Here is an 18,158-nt window from a genome sequence, read left to right as displayed (position 1 = left end):
ATGGTGATTACTAATGTGAGGGTGAATGCTTGTTTGTCTATATGTGCCCTGCCATTGGCTGGCCACCAGTCCAGGGTGTACCCCGCCTCTCGCCCAAAATCAGCTGGGAGAGGCTCTGGCATACCCCTGCGACCTTAATGACGATAAGCATCATAGAAAATGGATGGATGGATGTTGATTAGTCAGCTGTTGTGTAAAAACTACAGCATTAGCCCTAGTCTGAGGAGTTGGTGCAGGATCCAATGTATTTATCCTCTAAAGCAGTGATTCTCAACTGGTGAGTCGTGACCCGAAAGTGGGTTTGTCTTGGCAAAAAAATAAAATAATGTAATGACAGCAGTCCATGAATGCACCTTGTGTTCTTGTCTATCTATATATGTGCCACCACGAGGTGCATGTCATGTTTATGGGTGACTTTGTCAAGCTTAAGCGGGAGGGGAAAGAGATTGAGTGGGGACTTAACGTGCCATCTGTGTGACACACAGCTGCAGATATCTGCTGGAAAAGAGCACGCCATAAAGAGAAGGACAGTATCACACCGCTGCAGCTCAAGTTGTGTCGCAAACAGTCCCTTTAAATATAAGATATTTGAGAAGTTTGAGTTGAAAAATGTCCGCAATTTGGGTCATCGCTTGTCGGTGAGTGGTGGTGGGTCCCGCAGCCAAACCAGTTGAGAACCACTGCTGTAAAGGTTAAGGATAAGTGATAAGTATTATGTGTGATAAGTAGATACACTGTATGTAGTATTCTGGTCACTAGGCGTCAGTAATGACACAGAACATTGGGACATTACCTTACATTACATTACCTTAACACTGCATGAAGTCATGAAGTCGGCCATGGCATGTCCGACATGATAGAGTGAAAAAAAGTTCTCCTCCCATCCTGTGTGGAAGTGGTATGTTTTGGGCTTTTTAAGTTAGCTTGCTATAGCTTGTTAGCTCACCAACTTGCTAGCGAGCAGCCGTCTGGAGTCGTCTTGAGCAGCATACAAGTTGCGCAATGTGTTGTAAACAAGGAATAACAGGAGTGTAAAGGTGACTGTAGGCGTGTTCTCTCGTGTCGACAACAATGTTACAACAATGTTAAAAAAATGTATTTATAAAGTCATCAACAGGTTTTCTATACTCTAACTACGGAAATATTCAATTTATTAGCATTGAATCCTATATTGCAGAAATTCATTTATCACGGTCGGGACTGGAACCATTTAACCACTATATACGAGGGACGACTGTATTCAAAAAAGAATGGAGATTGCAGGTTTTTCTCTGCCAAAGACTGACTTTAAGCCCTTCCGTTCCTCATACTTAAGCAGACATGACTCAAGTGTTCGATGTGCTGTAAGCTGGGCTCAATGAAGACGTTACTCCTACTTAAGCTGAGGTTTTTTAACACCGGCCAAGGCCAAAAAAAGTGAACTTGCCGCTGTATGACACCATCTGACGTAAATATTTACACAGAGGCAGATGGAATCGTTAAATGGCACAGTGGGACAGAGCCTTTAATCGGGGGTGTCAAACTCGTGCCATGGAGGGCTGAGACAATGCAGGTTTTCTTTCCAGCCAGTCACTAAAGCAGGTGATTTTAATGATCAACACCTTCAGTTGGAGGGAAGGAGCTCATCAATTAAATCACCTGCTGGAGAAACTGGTTGGAGAGAAATCCCGCCGTGTCTCTGCCCTCCATTGCAACAGTTTGACACATGTGCTTTAGATGTTTTCTTCTACTCTACTGTAGAACATGCAAACTCCACACATGCCCCAACTGAGATTTGAACCCTCAATCTCCTGACTGTGAGGCTAGCATGCTAACCACCGTGTGGACGCCAGTCATTATGACTTTTTGTGGCATAATATGGCGTTTCATAGCGAGGCCAGTCCAGTTTGACTGCTTTATTTTTTTGTACAAATTCATACCGAATCCCCAGAAATGCCTTAGTGTTTCGTGTGACAGATTCAATGAATGAATTAGCCTGTCAAATTCAGTTGAATACATTTTTTGGCCCACTTTTCTGTTTGCGTTTTCTGCGTCTTTGCCCTGACTTCTTCTTAGCGCTGACAGTTGCGCCTCCAGCTCGCAGGCACAGACGTGTGCATCCATGCAGATGCTTCGTGTTTTCGCTGAGCCGCTGAAGTCATCTCAAATACCAAACACACACCGGCACGTACGTAAAAAAAAATAAAAAATGCGTGCTTGGGTCGCATCTGCTCAAAACGAACCAGACCGTCCAGATGCGGCGCAGAGCAAATGCTGACAGGCGGAGGTTTCACTAACACTGACGCAACATAATGAGGAAGCCAGAGGTGCAGCCTATCTCACCATGTCCGGCTGCGTTTGCCTGAGTGATTGATGCGCTCCAGTCAAATGAGGCAGCCGGCTGAGTGATATGACACTTGTCTCGCTGTGACACTCGTGTTCGCTGCTAACGCTTATCGGTGTTGATGGGCCCCCACTCCACTCGGTTATTTTTGATCCCTTGTTCTTTTTATTTCTGCTCCCCCCTACTCTTCCCTGCTTCTCCCGTCTCCTTGCCACATCAAATCAGAGCGTGAGGGATGGAGGCAGGACCCTCAGGTACGAGCTTATTAAGCGTCAGGCCAGACAAGACGAGATGAAAGTAATAACTGGGAGAAGACAGCCGGGTGGACATCTGATGTCTTACGTTCTGGATTTTGCTGGTCAGAACAGTTTATGGTCCAAAATGACAGCGCTGGAACCAAATACCGTTCCTTGAGTGGATGTCTTAAACGGAAATATGAGGCAGTATAAGCATTTTTCTCACCTAGCACAATCATTCATATAACACTCGCTAAAGGTCAAAGGGTCTTGTACACCAATTGTCTAAAATTCCACTTATTTCTATGACTGTCCTAAAAAGGGTTAAGACACATTTCAAGCATGTTTTCATTTGCTGGCACACCAATGTGGATACAGTGGAACCTTGGTTAGCGTCCGCCCCGGTTAGCGTGATTTTCAGTTAATGCAAAAATTAGTAGGTGTGTCACAAGATCTCATGTCACAAGATCTCGCAAGATTAAAACATGACGAGATTTCTCATTCAGAAAACAAATGGGCACTAGTCCTAGTCCATAGTCATGCAATAAGTGAAAATGAACTTGATCATTTTGCCGGCCTCAACACATTGCCATGTGCATGCATGTCTGTTTTCCTCTCTCACAGGCAGGAATATTGGTTCACTCTGTGCATTGCTTTCATAGAACAACGACATGAACGGAGTGACCCCCTTTGTCAGTCATACGGTCTCGGTGGGTCGAGGCCGCTAGCATCCACACAGAGTACAGAAGAGTGTAGCCTCATGAGGAGCCATGCAAAGTAAAGTAGTAGAAATTAAATTAGTAGATTGCAATAAATTGTGATATATTTTTTTAGATTTTTTAAATAGTACTTTTCTTAAAAGTAATGTTAAAATCTTATTCTCGTAGACACAACCCCGTGTATCGTCTCGTCTTGTGAACTGTCTCGTGACACCCCTTCTGGTTAGTGTACAGTATGGTGCCGTCTTGTGGTGTTAATACACTGCGTGAGTCCAGCTGTGTTCTTATTCTTTATCTTATTTTTTTAGAACGAAGCATCCTTGTTAGCCTCCTTAGCTTGCTAACAAAATTATGTAATCGAGGTTGATCCTCAAAAATGTTAACCAAAAACATGTTTTCCATGCATAAAACAATTCAGAATGCATATGAAACACAAGTGAAAGGAATAAATGCACATTGAAGGTTACTTTTACCTTCATTGAAGATGCGACTGTTCCCAAAGACACGATGTGGCAGCGAGACCAACCACCAACACCTTCCTGGTTTGTCATGAGTTATTTCTTGAATTCAATCGGGTTTCTCACCTTCTTTGTCATACGTCTGGCAGGTTACTGAAGCGAGAAACATGATTGAATTCAAGAAATGACTCATGGCACAACAGGAAGGTGAAGGTTGAAGAGGAAGGTGTTGATCTCACTGCCACATTTTGTCTTTGGGAACAGTCACGTCAAGAATCACGTCTTCAGTGAAGGTAAAGTAACCTTAAATGTTCGTTTATCCCTTTCATTTATCATGTACATGTATTTACTGTGTATGCATTTCCAATTGTTTTCTGTGTTTTGTGTTAAAGGAAAACTGCACTTTTTTACAATTTTACCCACCATGCACAATCTTTATATGAGACATGCACACACGTCTTTCTATTTTCTGTGTGTTAAAAAAAATATAAAAACAGATAAAAAGAGGCAGCTAATGAATGCACATAATGGGACACTCCTGTTCCACCTAGAAAGCCCGCTTTTAAAACACCTCCAAAAACCTTTATGGTTTTATATACATGCTGTAATCATGTAGTAACAGGTACATTCATGATAACATGTAATACTTACACTATTTTCTTGTATGGTGGTCATTTAAAGCATTACCCGAACTTCCTTCCTGGGCGCACTGATGTCACATAGCAACATGGAAAGGAACGCTCACCAAGGCTTCACTTTTCCAAACTCAAAAACAAAAGCACAGCTCCAGTATTGGTCTGAAGGGTGGGGAGCGAGGGACTGTGAGTGAGTATGTGGTAAAGCTAGTCGGTTAGCGGGCTAGTAGGAGAAGATATACTAGAGGTCACAGTCTAGTTCCTGGTAATTCACTTCAATGACATGCATTTTATCAGGCCCAAGAAGTAACATTGTATCTGTTGCCTCCAGACAAGAGCATTTCAGGCCGTACACAGCCATGGATGAAGATCAAAAATTAGTCATCCCATTGCGACGGCCTTTATTCAATAAATCTTTCATTCCAGCGTGTTAATTTCATTGACTGTTGACCCAAAGCTTTAGGACATGACTTTGGATGACTTCTCACAAGATATATCATACACAGAAACATTTTCTATGAGTTGCTTGCATGTTGAGGGCATAAGAACCTCAAACTGACGAATGGATTGAGGCGCTCAAATTTGCTAGACTACACAGTCTGTTTTGAGCATAATCATTCTTCTGTGGTATTCATAACGGCTTGAACTTAATCCTTGTCTGACTTTTACCAAAAACACGAGCACGTCCTCCCACCGTGTCTTGACAAATCTACCCAACAGGACATCGATTATCACCCTGCTACTCCCCAGCAACAGGTCTTGAAGCAGACTTGTCTCAATATCAACTGAATGACAGACGAACATTGAAGACATCAAAACAACAAGGCCCCAAGCGGCGTGGTGACCGTTTAAGACGTATATCAATACCTGTGAAAGTGGAAATGTGCGTGCATTCATCTCTTACAGCGCTGTGGAGGAATTTTGGCCCACTCATCTTTGCAGAATTGTTGTAATTCAGCCACATTGGAGGGTTTTGCAGCATGAACCACCTTTTTAAGGTCATGTCACAGCATCTCAATAGGATTCAGGTCAGGACTTTGACTAGGCCACTACAAAGTCTTCATTTTGTTTTTCTTCATCCATTCAGAGGTGGACTTGCTGGTGTGTTTTGGATCATTGTCCTGCTGCAGAACCCAAGTTGGTTTCAGTTTGAGGTCACCAACAGATGGCTGGACATTCTCCTTCAGGGTTTTTTGGTAGACAGAAAAATTCATGGTTCCATTTATCACAGCAAGTTTTCCAGGTCCTGAAGCAGCACAACAGCCCCAGACCATCACACTACCACCACCATATTTTACTGTTGGTATGATGTTCTTTTTCTGAAATGCGGCGTTACTTTTACACCAGATGTAATGGGACACACACCTTCCAAAAAGTTCAACTTTTGTCTCATCAGACCACAGAGTATTTTCCCAAAGGTCTTGGGGATCATCAAGACCAAAATCTGGCAAAATTGAGACGAGCCTTAATGTTGTTTTTGTTCAGTAGTGGTTTTCGTCTTGGAACTCTGTCATGCAGGCCGTTTTCTTATGGTGGAGTCATGAACACTGACCTTAACTGAGGCAAGTGAGGCCTGCAGTCCTTTGGATGTTGTTGTGGGGTCTTTTGTGACCTCTTGGATGAGTCGTTGCTGCGCTCTTGGGGTCATTTTGGTTGGCCGGCCACTCCTAGGAAGGTTCACCACTGTTCACCACTCTTTGTTAGGCAGGTCCTATTTAATTGATTTCTTGATTAAGAACAGGTGTGGCAGTCATCAGGCTGGGTGTGGCTAGAGAAATTAAACTAAGGTGTGATAAACCACAGTTAAGTTATGTTTTAACAGAGGGGGCAATCACTTTTTCACGCAGGGCCATATAGGTTTGGATTTTTTTGTACCTTAACAATAAAAGGTTTCATTTAAAAACTGTATTTTGTGTTCAGTTGTGTTGTCATTGATTAATATTTAAATTTGTTTGATGATCTGAAACATTTAAGTGTGACAAACATGCAAACAAATAAATCAGGAAGGGGCAAACACTTTTTCACACCACTGTATATTTGTATTTTAGTTTGTTCAGTCATTTTTATGCTTGAAAATGCTTATATTTGGCAAAAAAAAATCATAACATTTGTTTAAATATGCGTTTTACTGTTACTAATAATATGCTGTATTCAACCACAAAGCAGCATGATTTATTAATATGGTTTTGAAAATAGAGTGATAGAGTGAAGCTGCAAAATTTGAAGTACGACCTGGCAAGGAAGGTATATCATTTTATTGTTGATTCAAAAATGATGTACACATGTTTTGTACCTTTTGACTGTAAGTTAGTGTCATCGATGCTACCGGACATGTGAGACAAACATCCTACTTCCTTCTTTAAAGCTGACAAGGTCACACGTTGTTTTCTTGCGTCCTGGTCAGACAGATGATGTGTCCAAGTAAAGTCTGCCTTCTCCTCTGTCTCATCTGTCACTTCCTCCCATGGCACCTTTCCTCCCTGCTCTCTCCATCTTTCACGAGAGCGACCTACGGACCCCAGCTGTGTGGGGAGCCCCAGAGTGTATTTACAGCCATGCTGCACTTTGTCACATGCAAGCTGCACAGCTGCCAACTACGGGTGGAGCGTGTACAGTGCAGCCCTGGCCTGGCTTGGACTGGCCTGCCTGCAGTCATGTGTATGTGTCTGTGTTTCTGCACTGCTGCTTGCAGTTGTTGATGGCCTGTAGAATGAAAAGCAGAGGTGGCTGCCACTGCCAACAGGCTGACTAAAAGCACACCTTTCAGTAAAAAAAAAACAGTCCAAAAAAACTACTCCATTCAAAAATAATCTACTCTTTTTTTAAGATTAGTAAAATTAAGTTAAACTTAACCCCCTCAGCATTGAGGGTTCCTTTCCACACAGGCACTATCCTGTGTCCACTTTCTCATCACATTTCGTGTTCATGGAAAAGGGGCAAAAAAAGCTAAACCTGGACAGTAAATCCTTTGATGCTTGCTGAACTGCAGCCTTGCTAAGTCTGTGGAGGTCTTGCAAGAGTTATGCGCGATTTCAGAGGCGTATATTTGCCAAAAATGCTGGGCCTGTGCGACCATTTGAGGCGTGCATTACGGAGGATCCACCATAGTAGGCTAAGCTCCTGATCAAAATGTTACGACCAGTTGAAAACTTGCAAGAATTTACATTTTGCATTGTTGGATCTTAAGGAGGTTGATGTGCATTCAGGCCTTCCGTCTTCCCAAACGAGAAGATGATGTTCAAGATTCAAGAGTTTTATTGTCATATGCATAGCATGTTTTCACTGTTGCCACTGTTTGTCCATTAGACTTGTACAATACTACAGTACAATAAATACAGTACAGTGTTCCTTTGCTCCATCGCGGTTCACCTTTCGCACACTCGCTGTTTCGCAGATTTTTATTTTTTTTTGTCCTGTCCAGCCATTAGGGCAGATAGTATCGTTGATCTACATACCCTTACTTGCTCAACAGATTTGCTCTGCCAGGGAAAAGATACACTTCTTCTGTTATACAGAATTTATTTGACATCGATGTTTGGTTTTATGCAAATTTGGAGCGGCCAGGCTGGAGCAGGAGGGGATAGAGAAGAAGAGAAAAGGAAACAGAGAGGGGAGTGCGGGGACAAGAGGGGGACAAAAAAGAGAGAGACAATAACAACAACAATTGTGAAAACAATCACAAAACAACAGAAACAACCAGGACTACATCAGCACATGTCTATGACGGCCATAAAGACCATGATGGAAATAACAAAATAATATCAACAACCACAATGATAATATTGCATTGAAACAGTCATACATATTAGTAGTAATAGTAGTCATGAAACTATTAACCATGATAGTGAACAGAATGACAATAACTGTAATGCACACAATTGTAATAAATTGTAAATGTAATTGTAATGTAATAAATGTAACTAGAATCATATTGCCGACACTGTTTTAAACTCATTCAGAAAACATCTCATGTCTCTCAAGAAGATCAACGCTATAAAGTAGAAGCATAACAAAACAAATAAAAATAAAAATGAATTTTTAGTGTAGTATGGCAGTAGTGACGTATTCCCCACAAAGAGACAGAGAATGACACAGATAAGATGGAGCAGCACGACAAATTTGACAATAAATGAGGTAAACTAGACACAACGTCTCTTGATTGAATAACACAACACTTAGCATTTGAATTAAAAATAATAATTTCGTGAACGTGGTGACAAACGAGGTTGCTGTTCATGCCTGTCGTGCCGCCCGTGTTCCCTATTTTTGTCAGACACTTCTTCCATACTGCAAAGTCAGCATTGTCTCGTCCACGCTATAAGTAAGTCCATACTTTGGATTTTAACTATGGTAGCTGATCTTTCCATTTAACTTCACCGGCTGAGTCCATATTTGTTTTTTCTTCTTCTTCTTTCATTTCTTCTTCTGTGGTTTCTGCCCAATTTTCTACTCCTCTGGCGAGGAGCTCCTCCGGCGAGGAGCTCCTCCTAGATGACATGTAAAATGGTGACTCGGCTCACCGAGAAGGGACGGCACTAGAAGTTATAGCGGCTATATTTTCGTCATATTAAAGAAAACAACAGAGGGCGAGGGTGAATTTTTTATGAAGGTAAGCCAAAGTTTTTAGATGTTTCTTCTTCATTGGTGCTCACTGCCTTCTTTTTTGTTTGCGGCTATTTCTTCTGGTCGGCGAAGTGGGCACTACGAATAAAAAAAAAAAATGTGAACGATCCCGGGAGACTCGCAGTGTTTGTCCCGGTGCCCAACCCTAGCCGTGGGGGATGCCCTCTGCAACATCTCCACATAGTCAGCTGGCCCTGCACAACCTAAAGCTCCAGTGTTCCATCGAAGGAAAAAGCACCCCAGAGCATGATGGCGCCCCCTCCACTGTGCCGTGTGGAAAACATCTCAGGTGGGATCTCATGCCAATAACGTTCATCATAGAATAACGCTTCCACCTTTCAATGTCCCATGTTTGGTGTCTCGTGCAAATTCCAAACAGGCAATTTTGTGGCGTTGAAGGAGACGAGGCCATCTTTTCTTCTTAAAACCCTTCTCTCGCAGATGCCATCTGATGATTACTGGACTGCACTCTGCACCAGTAACAACCTTCATTTGGACTGAGGATTGTCCCGTCTTGAAGGACAGCCAATCGGATCCTCCAGCTCAGGGCCAGTGGAATATTTTGGGTTTACCACTTAACTTTTTTGTTCCATAACCCTCAGGATCTTTAAGAAGTTCCAAATGACAGTCTTACTGCGTGCAACCTCAGCAGCAATGGTGCGTTGCGAGAAGCCTCGCTTATGCAGCTCAACAATCCCACCGCGTTCACAGAGAGAACATTTTCTTGCCTATGCCATCAAGAGATCATGTGAATATCTGACAGAAAATGACAGTGAATCCACATTTTTGCCCAGATTTTGGCTTTAATAGGCTGTGGTCTTAAACTTTTGATCAGCTGATGAACAGCCTAGTTCACTTTAATGCTTTTTTGCAATAAATTTCTTACTAAAACATTTTTTCGTCTCACTCCCATTTCTTCTTTTTCTTTTTGAATCTCTACTTACAACCTCCTTAACATCCAACAGTGCAAAATGTAAATTCTTGCAATTTTTCAACTGGTTTTAGTGTATCTTGTTCATGTTGGGCAGTGCTGACCATAGCGGACCACAAAACCCATCCTCCTCTTACTCCTCCTGCTTTCTTCTATAAGGTCCCTTCTGTCCTCAACACCTCCCCCCACAACCACCACCCGCCTCTCTCTTAGCATACTGTACATCTTAGCCTTCAGGTTTTTGGACCTTCATGCGAGGTGACAGCTCCTCACACTTCAGTGTTCAGATCACCTCAAGTAGCTCAGATATCAGGAAAAATGAGCACACTTCCCGGCACGGTGACCAAATGCAGATTGACTCGGGGTGTCCGCGGGCCTGTCCTCGTGTCCTGACAGAACAGGCCTGCTGGTGACTCTCGCTACATGAGAGGGAGAAGCGCAAACGCTTTGAAGCCATTGAAGGTGATGTCACGTTAGCTTAGCATCAAACGTGGTGTGTTTGAATATGCTGGCCCCGCTAATATGGCACCAGTATCTCTGTCCTCGTCTCTGCTTCCTGTCACTGCGCACAAGGCGGGGCCTGACAATGTCCGCTCGCATCAGGTTATTGCACGCTCTCGCAGCGGCAGTCAGCAAGACGTCACTCAGCGCTGTTCGTCGTTGCCTGTTTGCCATTAGCGCATATGGGGCCTGTGCTATCTGCTCGCCCGTCAGGTAATCTGGTGCAGTGGAACAGGAACACCACTCATTCTCTCTTCTTATACACGATACATTTTATAGAGATCTGCTGTTTTGGGCCTAATAACCATAACAAAACTGGAATGTCACTCAGTAGATAAGGCAACAAATCTGTTGGCTAGCTAGCAGGCTGCTTCACGGTTCATAGAGGATGACAAACAAACAGGAAAAAAATAAATACATAAACTCCTGTAAACGCACCTTTACCCAGATCCTCACCAAAATGTACATTATTTTTCCTAGGCACGTCAACCACCTTTTTATAAAAAATAAATATGGAAATTGCTTGTATTTTTTGCACAATCTTGCTATGCTTTATCGTAGTGACAGAATAAAAAATAAAACGTATAAATAAAAGTATGTTCAATCAATTGCATATTAAAATGTAAAAAAATGTAAAAACAATTTTAAATAACAATTATACTTAATTCATAAGAAAAATAACGAATTAAATTAATTAATTAATAATTAATAATAATAATAATTAATTCATATTAAGACGAACAGTTAAAACAACAGCAGTGTACTGTAAACCATCAAAGCCTGTTTGAATAATGAATTTAGGAGGATTCAGTATAAAAAATGCACTGTAATTAGTAAGAAACAAATATCTGGGTTCAATTAAATTTATTTTGCTTTATTTTTATTAGCTATTGTATTTAAGTAATGACATGCTGTAAGTTGAGACGATGAATATGTTTGTTTTTTTTGATAAATGTAGCATTGTTTGCAGACTTATTCAGGAATCCACAGTAAATACCATCATGTTGATAACAAAATAATTAAATGGGTTTTAATCATCTATTTTGTATTTTTATTGCTTGAAATTTCCTTTTCTTATATTTAATTTGTTTATTCATTCATTTGTTTTCTATGCCTCTTAATCCACATTAGGGTCACGGGGGTATGCTGGAGCCAGGAAAGTCTGGCCTTGGAGGAGGTCTGCGTGCTACTGTAAGTACATCAAATTATGCTGGAGATAAAACAAAGACAGAAATAGCAAAGTTAAAGTAGCGGCTGAGCTCGTGTCAGTCATTGTCGTCGGTGTCTAGACATTGTCCCGAGGCCAAGACATATTGTGAAGGTCATATCTCTTCATAACGCACCAAGGGATGACAAAAATATGTGCACTTTTTTAAAAGTCGCTCAGCTTTGAATGCTGAATTTCCACCATCTTTTTGCTGTTTTGAGTGCATGGTGGTCCACCACCGCTGCCATAGCAACAAGCCCCCCCCCTCCCTTCCTGACTCTTGTAGCCCTGTCAGGTCCTCCTCAGTGGGTGTGGAGGCTGACATGATTGCCTGTAAGCAGCCCCTCTTAGCCAGTGACACACAGCTGCAGCCCGGCACCTTCTCTGACAGTAAGAGCAGCGTGATGGATTGCCTTGCCAAAAGTGCTGATCAAAGGAGGTGAAAGGTTGGACTTCACTGAGCAATCACCACAGATGTCTCAAAACTGTCCACAATATTAGCTGATTTGGCTGGACAATGTGTCACATATATACCCTTTCCAAAAAAGTAGAATGTCATGGAAAAGTTGTTTTTAAATTTCCATAATTCCATTCAAAAAGTTAAACTTTCATAGATTATAGATTCAGGGCCCACAATTTAAACGATTTCAAGTATTTATTTATTTATTTTTACGTAATTTGGGCTTCCAGCTCATAAAACCTACGAAAACAGGAATTCAAAAAATTAGAATACTGTGAAGAAATCACCATTTACTTCTCAGTTTTTGCAGGCAAAAAAAGACAGAAATTAGGATCACATCAAATCAATCAAAATATGGTACTTTCAAAACGATATGTCAATCTCCAATACTTGGTTGGGAATCCCTTTTCCTTAATCACTGCCTCGATGCCACGTGGCATTGAAGCAATCAGCCTGTGGCATTGCCTGGGAGTTATGGAAGCCCAGATTTCCTTGATGCTTGCTGTCAGCTCTTCTTTGTTGTTGGGTCTGGTGCCCATAGATTCTCAATGGGGTTTAGGTCCGGTGAGTTGGCTGGCCAGTCAAGCACTGTGGTGGCATGGGCATCAAACCAGGTTTTGGTGCTTCTGGCGGTATGGGCACAGGCCAGGTCCTGCTGGAAGATGAAATCTGCATCTCCATACAGATCCTCAGCAGAAGGAATCATGAAGTCCTCTAAAACATTCTGGTAGACTGTTGCGGTGACCTTGGATTTAAGAAAGCAGAGTTTACCAACACCTGCACCGGACATTGCACCCCAAATCATGAGGGACTGTGGATATTTCACACTGGACCTCAGGCAGCTTGGGTTCTGTTCCTCACCCGTCTTCCTCCAAACCCTTGGACCTTGATTCCCAAATGAAAGGCACACTTTACTTTCATCGGAAAAGAGGACCTTGGACCACTGGCCAACAGTCCAGTCCTTCTTCTCCTTGGCCCAGCGGAGACGCTTCCTACGTTGGCTCAGGTTCAGAAGTGGCTTGACCCGAGGAACCCGACAGTTGTAGCCCATCTCCCGGATGCGTCTGATTGTGGTGGTTTTTGAAGCTGTGACTCTTTCTGGATCTCTGCCAGATTCTTGAATCTTCCCTGTTAGATAATCCGCTGAAGCCCACGGTCATCTCTTTTGCTGGTGCATCTTCTCCTGCCACATTTTGCCCTTCCTCTAGACTTTCCATTGATATGCTTGGACACAGCACTCTGTGAACAACCAGCCTCCTTAGCTATGAACGTTTGTGGCTTACCCATCCTATGGAGGGTATCAATGATGGTCTTCTGGCCAGTTGTCATGTCTGCAGTCTTCCCCATATTGAACCCAACTGAGACAATTGAACCAAACTGAAGCAATTTAATGACACCTGGGGAAGCCTGTGCAGGTGATTTGACTTTAGTAGATGATTAGTGTGTGACACTCAGTTTAAAACATTCATGCCCTGCAAAATTTGGGCTGATTTCTTCACAGTATTCTAATTTTTTGAATTCCTGTTTTCGTGGGTTTTATGAGCTGGAAACCCAAATTATGTAAAAATAAACAAATAAATACTTGAAATCGTTTAAATTGTGGGCCCTGAATCTATAATCTATGAAAGTTTAACTTTTTGAATGGAATTATGGAAATTAAACAACTTTTCCATGACATTCTAATTTTTTGGAAAGGGTCTGTACATACTGTATATATGATCACCCCATGTTTGGATTTGTTTGGGTAAGCTTCCACTCCTGAAGACTTGCACACAAACAAGTGGAAATACGCTCTACAAAAAAAACAAACAAAAAAACACTATAACTTTACAATGTTTAGTCAAATCATCGCAAAATTTGGTATGCATCTTTTTTGGGGACTGACGAGCTTACTTGTTCAAAATTGTAGTAAGATTGGATGAAAAATATGGCCGTTATCAACCAAAACGTCTTGGGACGATACACTCTGTATTGTGTGTAATGCAGGGGGGTCCAAACTTGTGAGGGCCACATACTGAAAAATGAAAGGATGCAAGGGCCACTTTGATATTTTGTAAATATATGCTAAGAATTTATATATATTTCAAGGAAAAACTGCATCTCAGCTTTGACATATTCATATACAGCAAATCCCACATCAACATCTGCTTATTTTCATCTTTACAATACTACCGTCATTTCCAGTGTATAAAACGCACTGGTGTTTAAGGTGCACCCACTAAATTTAGATAGAAAAAAGGCTTATTGTGGCACGCACGAGTCCGTGAGGACCAGGTAGCTCTTTATTTGTCATGAGCTATGCGAAAACTCACAACAAACTTATCAACCCTTCGGAAATGGCAGGAGGTCATTACTCAATATAGCAGTCTGACTCACGGTGTCATCTTACAAAGAAAGCTAAAATGATCACACAGCAACTTAACACTCAAAAGGTAGGTAAGAACTATACAGTGCAAGAACCAATACGAGTTTAGAATAAAAAACAACAACTATTTTAACGGCTTCCCTTCATGCATTTCGTCCCAGCAAAGGGCCATTCATTCACCTGCCTCTGTCCACCAGGGGGAGCCCCCCTGCATCGCCCCAGTAGCCATGGCCAATTAAATGCTTTGCTGGCAAGAATTGCATGATGGGAAGCTGTTCAAATAGTATTGGTCAAAAATAAATAAATGGCCACAAAATTTGGTACACTTCTTAAGGGTGTGTGTAAAATGTGAGCAAGATTGGTTGAAAACCATGGCTACCATCAACCAAAACATTTTTAGACATGGAAACTAATTTTCCACAAGTCAATGAACATTTGCAGAATGATTATAAAACATCGAGGAGATCTGTATTACATGTATGCTAGCATTTTATTTGCTAGCATTTTGAGCACAATTGGGAGTACAAGACAAGAAGATGTCAGGATAATGTCGACTGGGGTGAGTCGTGACACTGGAAATATTCAGATATTATGTTGCATTGTCATCAAAGCTCACTTCTGGTCACGTGTTGGCGGGAGGTCACTGACGTCATTGTTTTTAAAAAGTAGCGGATTACTCGTCCATACAGAAACAACGAGCCGACGTTTTCAGATTGTCCCACTCTGGAAGCCGTTTTTAAAAAATATCGTTTTAGGGTACCCCGGACGCCCTTTCCGTGTGGATGAGAGGCTGAAATGATAAATGATAAAATACCGTTTTGACCTGAAACTGTTTCCGTGTGGCTAGCCCCCTCAGTCACTTGTGGTGATCAGAAAATTGCAATTTCCCACGCTTTTGCGACTATGTATTTATTCTTTTGTTTCTTAGCTTGTACATTTTTTCGCTATGCTTTTTTCCTATTTTCATCATTTTTATTGTTTGTATTTGACATTTCTATCTTTTTGTTGCCTTACATTGTTGTAATTTATCTATCTTTATTTGTATTTTTTTATATTGCATGTTGCAGTAAACTTTAACATCCTGCCCAATTTGCCCGTTCTGTTCATTCATGACTGACAATATGCTCATGCACATGCAGGTAGAAGTCATCCATTTAGAATACAAAGAATTGTTTTAAAGGTTGTGAGGGCTTGCCAATACAACCAAAAGGTAACCAAAAAGCACAACCAACACAAAACATTTATAGAATGTGACTAAAAACAGCCACTCCATGGGCCAACCAGCAGGTAGCCAAAAAGAATATCCATCTATCTGTTGAGGGAACGTTAGAGGAACGTTGAGGGAAGCAACCATGTACCCACCATTCAAAAACGTAACCAAAACTTTCCACTGCAATCAACATATACTCAAAACCAGACTAAAAATAATGTTTCTGCAACAAAAATGCTAAGTTTCCAGAACATATTGGGGACCAAAAATGGCTATCTGGGAACCAGCAGGGGGCGCCACAGATGTCAGTTACAGTCATGAAAAAATGAGAACGGTTTGACCCCCATACATGGGATTTAGGTCGTTTTGGCAAACAACCACAACATTTGGTGCACACCTTTGTGGGACTGCCAAGCACGTGTGTATACATTTTGAGCAAGCTTGGTTGAAAAACATGGTCGCCATCAAGTGAAACGTCTTTTCAGTGGTATGGGCGGGATTTAGCCAATAATTGTCCATTGAGCCTAATGGACACTAATTGTATCATGTAGCCCCAGCTAATACAAAGACACACCAACTACATGGTACATTAAAAGCACTTCAAACAGCCCCAAAATGTCCTGTATAGATTCACCTTTTTTTTTTTTTATAATGAAGCTGTTTACATATTCCCTGCTTCCACTCGGGGGATGCGTGGTGACAAGATGTGAGTTGACACGTACCAAACCTGGAATGTCCCAGAGCCATCTCCGATTGCCGGGCCCGCTTGTCAGCTCCGCCTACATCAGCGGCGCCAGTGTGACACATGTCACAAACTTTTACATGTCTGCTCTTTTCGGCACGGCGCTCCTGCAACCGAAAACACGCCCGCAGAATCGAAAATATGGAACCTTCTCTAGCATATACACCTGTCACAGGCTGCTTTCTTTTTCTCACATGACTGTAAATGACATTAGTGGCGCACCCTATTGGTTGCGGTAAAAATCCTTTGGAACACATGCTAGCATGCCATTCATCCATTTTCTATGCCGCTTATACTCACTAGGGTCGTGGGTATGCTGGAGCCTATCCCAGCTGACTTCGGTCGCCAGCCAATGGCAGGGCACATATAGACAAACAAGCATTCATACTCACATTCATACCTATGGACAATTTAGAGTCTCCAATTAACCTAACATGCATGTTTTTGGAATGTGGGAGGAAACCGGAGTACCCGGAGAAAACCCACACACACACGGGGAGAACATGCAAACTCCACACAGAGATGCCCAATGGAGATTCAAACCCAGATCTTCCCGATCTCCTAACTGTGTAGCCAAAATGCTAACCACTCGGCCACCGTGCCGCATGTTATCCACCAACATTTTGTAATCATTAGACACATACCCAATGGCTTATGGATACTTGCTCAGTCCTTTGAGATGTTTTGCTTGATGGCGGTCATGGTCTCCAACCCATCTTGCTCAAATTTTCGGTCCCTTGAAGGTGTCCACCAAATTTGGTGGCGATTCGGCTAAACTGAGTAGAAAAGCGGTGTCCAAAGTTTTTCCATGAAGGGCCACTTCCTGAAAAATGAACGGGTGCAAGGGCAACTTTGATAAAGATATGCTAAGAAGTTATATACTTTCTTTTAAAAATATGTCTCAGCTTTGTGATATAGGTGAAAAAGCCTAATATTTGCGCAAACTTCAGCCTTTGCTCTTTTATGCCCCATTTTTGCTGTTGTTTTTTTTTTGTTTGTTTTTCCTAATATTTCCACTTTCTTCTTAAATAATAGATGTTTAATATTTTGATTTATTTACCATAATATTTTGACTTTATTCCCATAATATTATAACTTTTTCCCAAACTTTATTTCCAAAAACTTTATTTTGATTTGTTTCTCATATCATGACCTTTAAAAAAAGTTTTTTTTCTTTAATATTTCAACGTTATGCGACTAAAATAATAATAGTTTATCATAATATTACAAGTTTAGTCTTGTAAAATTGTGACTTTTTTCTAGTTAGAATATTACTTTTTTTCTCAAATATTTTGACTTAATTCTCATAAAATTACAGCTGGTTTTTCCATCTTGCAGTTGTTGTTTTTTTCCCCCAACTATTACAACTTTCTTGTAAATTTCCTTCTCATAAAAAAGTACAACTTTATTTTGTTTTGTTTCTCATAATATTATGAAAAAATAACATATTTTTCATCATTATTTCAACTTCATGCTACTAAAATGATTTTGTTTTCCCTATTACAAGTTTATTCTCGCTTAATTGTGAGTTTTTTCTTTTAACAATTTGATTTATTCTTGTAAAAGTACAGCTGCTTTTTTCTCTTTCTACTGTTTTTTTTAATTTAGCAACTATTACAACTTTCTTCTTGTAAATGTTCTTCTCGTAATTATGACTTTATTGCCATAATACTAGAACTTTATCCTCAACCTTCATTTTTTTAAAATACAACTTTATTTTGTTTTGTTTCTCATTACAGTACAACTTA

This window comes from Dunckerocampus dactyliophorus, chromosome 2 (genome assembly GCF_027744805.1).
Source record: "Dunckerocampus dactyliophorus isolate RoL2022-P2 chromosome 2, RoL_Ddac_1.1, whole genome shotgun sequence".
In the NCBI taxonomy this organism is placed as follows: domain Eukaryota; kingdom Metazoa; phylum Chordata; class Actinopteri; order Syngnathiformes; family Syngnathidae; genus Dunckerocampus; species Dunckerocampus dactyliophorus.
Note: the sequence above shows the minus strand (reverse complement) of the source record.